Raw genomic sequence first — 7,156 nt, forward strand, 5'->3', positions numbered from 1 at the left:
TGTAACAAACCTGCCCATCCTGCACATGTAACTCAGAACTTAAAATAAGAATTAAAATTAAAATAATAAAATAAAATAAATGAATACATCCTTTGGCACTAGATAAAACAGACAGATATAGTTCCTGCCCTCATGGAGCTTATAATCTAGTAAGGAAGATACAAAAACAAATGAGCAAACAATATGTACAACTGCAATTGCAATTAGCACTATGAAGAGAATAAAATTGTGAAATAATAAACAACAAGGGAAACTCACCAGACATGGGTAGTCAGAGAGGGCCTTCCTGATAAGATCATAGTATTTGAAGGGTGTTGAGGAGAGTCTTCTCCACAAAGGGATAGCGTCTACAAAGGCCCTATGGCAGGGAAAGGCTAGGCTTGTGAACAGAAAAGTCAGAGTGCTGGGATGCAGAGCATGAGGCTGGAGAGGTGGGCAGGATAGGCTACGTAAGAACTGGTAGGTTAAAGTAATAACTTGGATTTTATTCAGAGGGTGACAAGAATCCATTGAAGGATTTTAAACAGGTAAGTTATATAATTGAATTTTTGTTTCAGAAAGATGACTGTAGATGCTTTGTAGAAAATAAACCAGAGATGGACAAAAAGTCCTATTCAGATCCACCCTGGGTGGGGTATGGGAGTGGGTGGAGAGTTGTTCTCCCAGCTACAAATATCTGCTCATCTTCTAGCCATGGAAACGGCCTGAGCTGAGAATGACTGTTGCCACACACCCCCCTCCCTACGCCTCCCGTTTCTACCACGCGCTCACCTCCCTCTCTCCCTCTCCTGGTCTCTCTGTCTCTGTCTGTCTCTCTCTCTCTCTCTCATACACACAGACACACACACACACACAGACACACATACACACCTTCTCAGATTCTTCTCTCCTCACCTAATGTGTCCCCATTTGGCCCTCATTAAAGTATTTCAATCATGTTTCAGTCCATTTAACTATTACTCCAGTACTTTTAACATGATGTGTGACTAATATTGTAATGAAACTCTAATACTGCAGCAAAGTTGCAGCATTTAAAATTGTTGCTCCTTTTAAAATTCCATTCTCAAAACAGCTATTATTGTTGATGCACTATATAGCTCATTCCTATGATTCCAGGCTCTTGTGGAGAGTTGACATTTTTGGGTGGTTTCTCCTTGGTTGTTTATCTGCCCTGTTTACCTAACGCTATGGGCCATAAGACACAGAATTTGGATTCAGACCAAGACCTAAATGTTAACTCTACAACCTTAGGCAACCTTCTGAGACTCCAGATATTGGTAACTAGAAGAGAATAATAACCTCCTTACAATGTTGTGAGAATTAAGAAACTATGTGTGTTAACAGTGGAGGGTGTCCAGGTTCTTGGAATCTTGAAAAAATTGGACAAAATGCATGAACAAAACAAGGAAGAAATGAAGGGTTTTATTGTAAAGGAAAGTACACCCCACCGTGTGGGAGTGGGCCTGAGCATAGGGGCTCAAAGGCCCCATTATTTAGAATTTTTGGGAGTTTCAATATCCTCCAGAGGATTGGGGCGCACAGTATATAAATGAAGAGGATGCAGTAAAGTTGCAAAGTCATTTACTTGGCCTATGCCCTATGGAGAGGATATTTCCTGTCATAGCTGAAGTGTGAATTGTCCTTAAGTTTCCTGCCTCCAGACCCTATTTTCCTGCCTCATCTCCCTGAGAGATGTGATCCCATAAATCTTTATGGGAGGCAGAGGGACCGATGATCTTTTTCAGTAACTGCTTCATGCTTGCTTGGGGCATAGTCCCTACCTATTGGGGAATCACAGAACTTTCCCTGCTCTATCTAGTGGAGGCAGGGTAGCATCTTGATGTCCAAGGGTGGTGTCTTCACCTGGAACTGGCTGGAACCTTTGTTGCATCATCATCTGAAGCTTGACGGTCTCCAGGCGAGAGGAAATGAATTTGATTAAAAGATTTAATGGGAACTTCAGGGGGTGGATACCTATGTTGTCAGAAACGTTTGCCATAGAGATTTGCAGAAGAAAAAAAACAAAAGCTTGTCTGTTGTAGAATCCATGCATTTCTGTAAAGTCTGAGCACAAACAACTCCATCTGGATTTGGTTTGGTCTGTTGGGGCCCAGGGCATGAGTGCATGAGCTTAGTCGAAAACAATGGCCTCCCAGAATTTTGTTTTAAAAATTCCCCCTTCTTGGTCAGGTTCTCACTTAGGTGTGTGTGTGACCAAAACTTAGGGCTTTAGTGTCACTCTCAGTTACCATCATTTTGGGTTTCCAGTCTCAGCACATCATTCATAGGTTACAGTGTCCTCATGGTTGCACATTTCTTTCAGCTCTTATCATTCCAGTTGAAGAGAGACCATTTGATGTTCTAGAGATGGCTGCATGCAACCTTTGAGGGAATACAGTGCACCAGGGAGACTATTATTATCATTACTGGAAGGAAAATACCCAGAGTTCAGAGTATGCTCCTTAACCAGGGTCCCTAGAAACCAAACCACCTACAGTTCCCTAGGTTAAAGAATGAGCTAGATGAAGAGTCTACTCACTTGACTAAGTGGTCTTTTCATTCATCCCCTACAACTGAATTCTCATAATCTGCATTTGACATGTTTCTCCATAGGCCACAAGCATCAGCAGCTGCACAGGAACTTCTTCGTTTAGCCAATTCTATTACTTAGCATAACTTTCACAAGAGAATTTAAAATCTGTTGTGTGTAACAATAGCCTTTAAAGTAGAATTTGCTATAGAGCCTATCATGAGGGATACATTTCTAATCATTGCTTCTTTTATTTTAAACCATGGAAAAAAGACCCAACAAATGATACCCTTCTAGAAGAGTGAAAGCCTCCTGGCAATGTTCTCTTTAACCCATGACGTGGGTTAAGAGGGGTGTTTCGTTTTGTTTTCAACTGATTATGAGGCAACGTATGAACCACTAAAGTTTCTCAACTGCATTGGGCCTTCATCTTCTATCTATCAAAGTAGAAGGTTATCCATGTATAAGGCTGGCTGCACACTTCTTCACAAATAAAAGTATACCCCATAAGTGCACATAACAGACCCAAAAAAGGGTGGAAAAACACTTCGGTTGTTTTAGAGACATAAGCAGGAAAAAAATATTCAAAGATAAGAGTTTCATGATAGTAGAAGTCTTACTCTGTGAACTTGGGAAAAGCTGTTTGCTTCAAGGATGCCATCTTCTTCTTGGGAGAAATTTCTCTGGTTAGCTTTACCTTGATGGTTCCAATGGGTGCACAGTTCCAAAAGTGTGGAGGGACCCTTTTCACTTGCGAGACCATGAACCCAAAGCCCAAGGTCCTGAACTTTAGTTGCAGTGAGGATGGTAAGGATAGTCTTTCTCTGGTGTTATAAGAAGATTCAAACCATAAAAAGCTTTTTCACCTAGTGATATTTCCTGTCATAGCTGAAGTGTGAATTGGCCTTATGTTCCCTGCCTCCAGACCCTATTTTCCTGCCTTATATGTAAACTGTCTAGTTCACATACTTGGCGAGTAATATCATGTATGCAAATGTTAAGCAAACATCATTAACTTTTGACTTCTGAAGATTCACATTTTCCCATTATTTCTGCCCACCAACCTACTTTCTCTGCCTTCACGCATCCAATTCCTCTTCCATTCTCCCTTTCTTCGCACACCTGCCCTAGTCTCTCTTTTGCTGAGCCCTTACTGCTCTGCTGTCGTCTTCCTGCTTTCGCCTACTCTCTATCTATGTCTCGCCATGACCTCAGCAAGGATGCATGGGGGGAGAACTCACTGAAATTGTTTCTCCCAACGGCAATATCTACTTATTTCAGTCTATCCCCTTCCCAAGGACTGAAGGTGTTGGGAACAGAGACATGTGCCATAATACAAGTAACAGTGGTGGAGAAACAAATCAGAAACAAGGGCTGCCAGCAAACACCCTGTGGCTTATGAGGCACAATGAAGGTGCTGAGGGATTTGGGGTTATGATCAAACTTGAACTGATCCTAGGAAAGTCGGACTGGGATGCAACAGTGCTGGAGAAATCAGACATCATGCTCTCTGTCTACATGTTCAAATTCTCCAGAGCTGGTCCGATTCACCAGCACCACTGTGCCTCCAGTTCAGCTGCACAGCACATTGCTGATTCTCAAAACTGGCCTTATTTTCTTAATTTAGAGTAGTCATCACACTACTTATCCCTAGCATTCACCAGCACTTCTTGAAGAAATTTGCACATTGTTATTTAAGGCTTACCAAATTTCAAAAAAAAAAAAAAAACTTTCTTTGTAATAAAATTCACTCACCCCCAAAGATAGAGTAACTCTGATGATTCAGAAGCTCATTCAAGATCTTCCAGTGCCTCAAACTTATTATTATATACATCATTTTTTGCTCCCTATGCATAGATGCCAGTCTAGAGGGAATTCTGCTTAATAAAATTCCAGATTAGTCTACTATAATACAAGTTATAATAACATTAAAAGTATTTAAACATGCTTATTGCTAGTAGTAAAAACAAAGCGGTTTATCTCAAAGTGATTATTCAAGCAGGAATAATAATAATAAATGATATTAACTGCCAGCACTTACATAGTCATTGCTGGCTGTCACACACTTTTTTATATTTACTCTTGACATCCCATGAGGTAGGTACTATTATTATTCCCATTTTACAGACTGGGAAACTGAGGAAGATCACGAAACTAATGAGTGGTAGAATCAAAGATCCAACCACAAAAATTTAGGCTCTAAGTTCTGCAAATTAACGACTAGGTTTGCTCCACCTTTTTCTTCCCTTCAAACATTGTCACTTTTAAAATATATACTTTTTTTATGTTTATTCACAAAAGTAGCTGAGAAATAAATGTATAACCAAATATTAAACTTTGTAGTAGATCCCAGGCCAGTGTAAACACACACTTGCTGAAAATGAAAGCGGCACCAGGCTATACTGCTTTCTTACGTAAGTGTGGACACAGATCCCACACAGCCTCCTTACTCACTGACATGCCCAAGGCCAAAGCACTACTAACAAGAGTCCTGCTTCCCAGGTGTGGGCACAAAGATGACTCAGCTCTACAGCAGCCTGGGGACATAGAGATGCCTACACACAAGATGCACCTGGGAGCCCCTTCTTGTGGAAGATTCATTTCTCATGAAACGAAGAGGTATTCATCCATTTAGCAAATGTTTCTTAAACACTTACTCTATGCTAGGCATTGTTCTTTGCTTTTGGGATTCGACAGTGAGCAAAACACAAAAATCCTACAAGAAGTTTATGTTTTAGTGGAGAAAACAGACAAGTATAAAATATATAGTAAATTGGATAATTATAGGTGCATAGGAGAAAACATAAAGCAAGGAAAGGAAATAGAAGGAGTTGAACACAGTTGTAAGTTAAGACAGAAGTGAAAATAGAGACCTTCCTCAGAAGATGCTATTTGAGTCGCAAAAAGCATCTTTTTGCTCCTCCTCCTCATGAAATTACAACCCAAAGGATGAACTTCAGAGGATTACAGTGTGAAAATGGTTGTTGGACCTCCACTATTTCAACCATTTGGAGTCAGCCAACATAAAACACAAAACATGTAAAACAAATAATGTAAAACAAATCAAAATAGAGCTTTCACAGATTTCCCTGGCCAGGGGTTGGGGCAGGGAGAAGAAAAGTTCTTTCAAACATTGAACCTACATCTCATTTGCTCTGTCTTCCATTGCTGATGTGGTCTATATGGGCAATTCCAAGTCCAAAGGTTTGGATAAGTTTTTTTCACCTAATTGGAATGAATACATACTTTAATGTCCTGCCAACTCAGCCTCAGCTAAATGGCTAGAAGCAAAATAAACTGCTATTAGAATTTTCTAGTTGGAAAACTAGCTCTACTGGAAGTAAGTATAAGGTATGGCAGAGACAGAGGAAGAAGTTTGCTCCCATGTTGGGGATGCTTGAGCCAGCTCTTGACCATACAGACGAGTGCCAAAGAAGGCATTCCAGTATCAATAGCAAGTCCAAAGGCATGCAGGCTGAGAATGCTCAGGATGTGCAAGGAATCACTGGGTATTCCAGATTCTCAGCACACAATGCAAAAGCAGGGAAACAGATCAGTGCAGAACCACCTTCAAAGTGCCCCTGCCTTTCACTCCTAGTGCGGCATCTTAATTCCCAGTGTTCTGGTGGCTGAACAGAATCTCCAAGCCTGTAGCTAGATACTGTATGCAGCACTTCAATGGGGTGGGGAGCGGGGACTGGAAACCCAGGATGAAGGACAGCGGCCCTGCCAGAGAAGGCTGCACCTCCATCTCTGCAGATCTGAGGGTGTGGTTTCCTGCTGATGACCCCAGGATGACAAAACACTCATTACGGTGCCTCCAGGCAGTGGTGGGAGCCAGGGTGAGCCAGGACCCAGCCGTCCAGGACTCCCTTTTAGGCCACATTAGATTTGAGCATTATCATGTGGCTGGGGGTTGCTGCTGAGCCCTCGTAAGCAAGAGAATGACATGATCTTCTGGCTTCACAAGTTTATTTTAAAGTAGAGGGCATAATATTTATTATTATTACATTATTATTTAAATGTCAACAGCTTTAGGGGTACAAGCAGCTTTTGGTTCCATGGATGAATTGTTTAGTGGTGAAGTCTGGGCTTTGTGTGTACCCTTCGCCCGAGTAATGTACATTGTACCCAATAGGTGATGTTTCATCCGTCACCTCCCGTCCTTCCCCCTTCTGAGTCTCCAGTGTGCATTACTGCTCTCTGTATGACTTTGCATACCCATATCTTAGTTCCCATTTGTAAGTGAGGACATGTGGTATTTGGTTTTCCATTCCTGAGTCACTTTACTTAGATTAATGGCCCCCAGTTCCAAGCAAGTTACTGCAAAAGACATTACTTCATTCTTCTTTATGACTGAGAAGCATTACATAGTGTATACACACTACATTTTCTTTATCAGCTCATCAATTGATGGACATTTAGGTTGACTCCATATCTTTGCATTTGTAAATTGTGCTACAATTAACATACAAGTACAGTTGTCTTTTTTGTATAACGACTTATTTTCCTTTGGGTAGATACCCAGTGGTGGAATTGCTGGATGGAATGGTAGGTCTACTTTTAGTTCTTTGAGAAATTTCCATAGAGTTTTCCATAGAGGTTGTACTAAATTACATTCCCACC

This window comes from Papio anubis, chromosome 15 (genome assembly GCF_008728515.1).
Source record: "Papio anubis isolate 15944 chromosome 15, Panubis1.0, whole genome shotgun sequence".
In the NCBI taxonomy this organism is placed as follows: domain Eukaryota; kingdom Metazoa; phylum Chordata; class Mammalia; order Primates; family Cercopithecidae; genus Papio; species Papio anubis.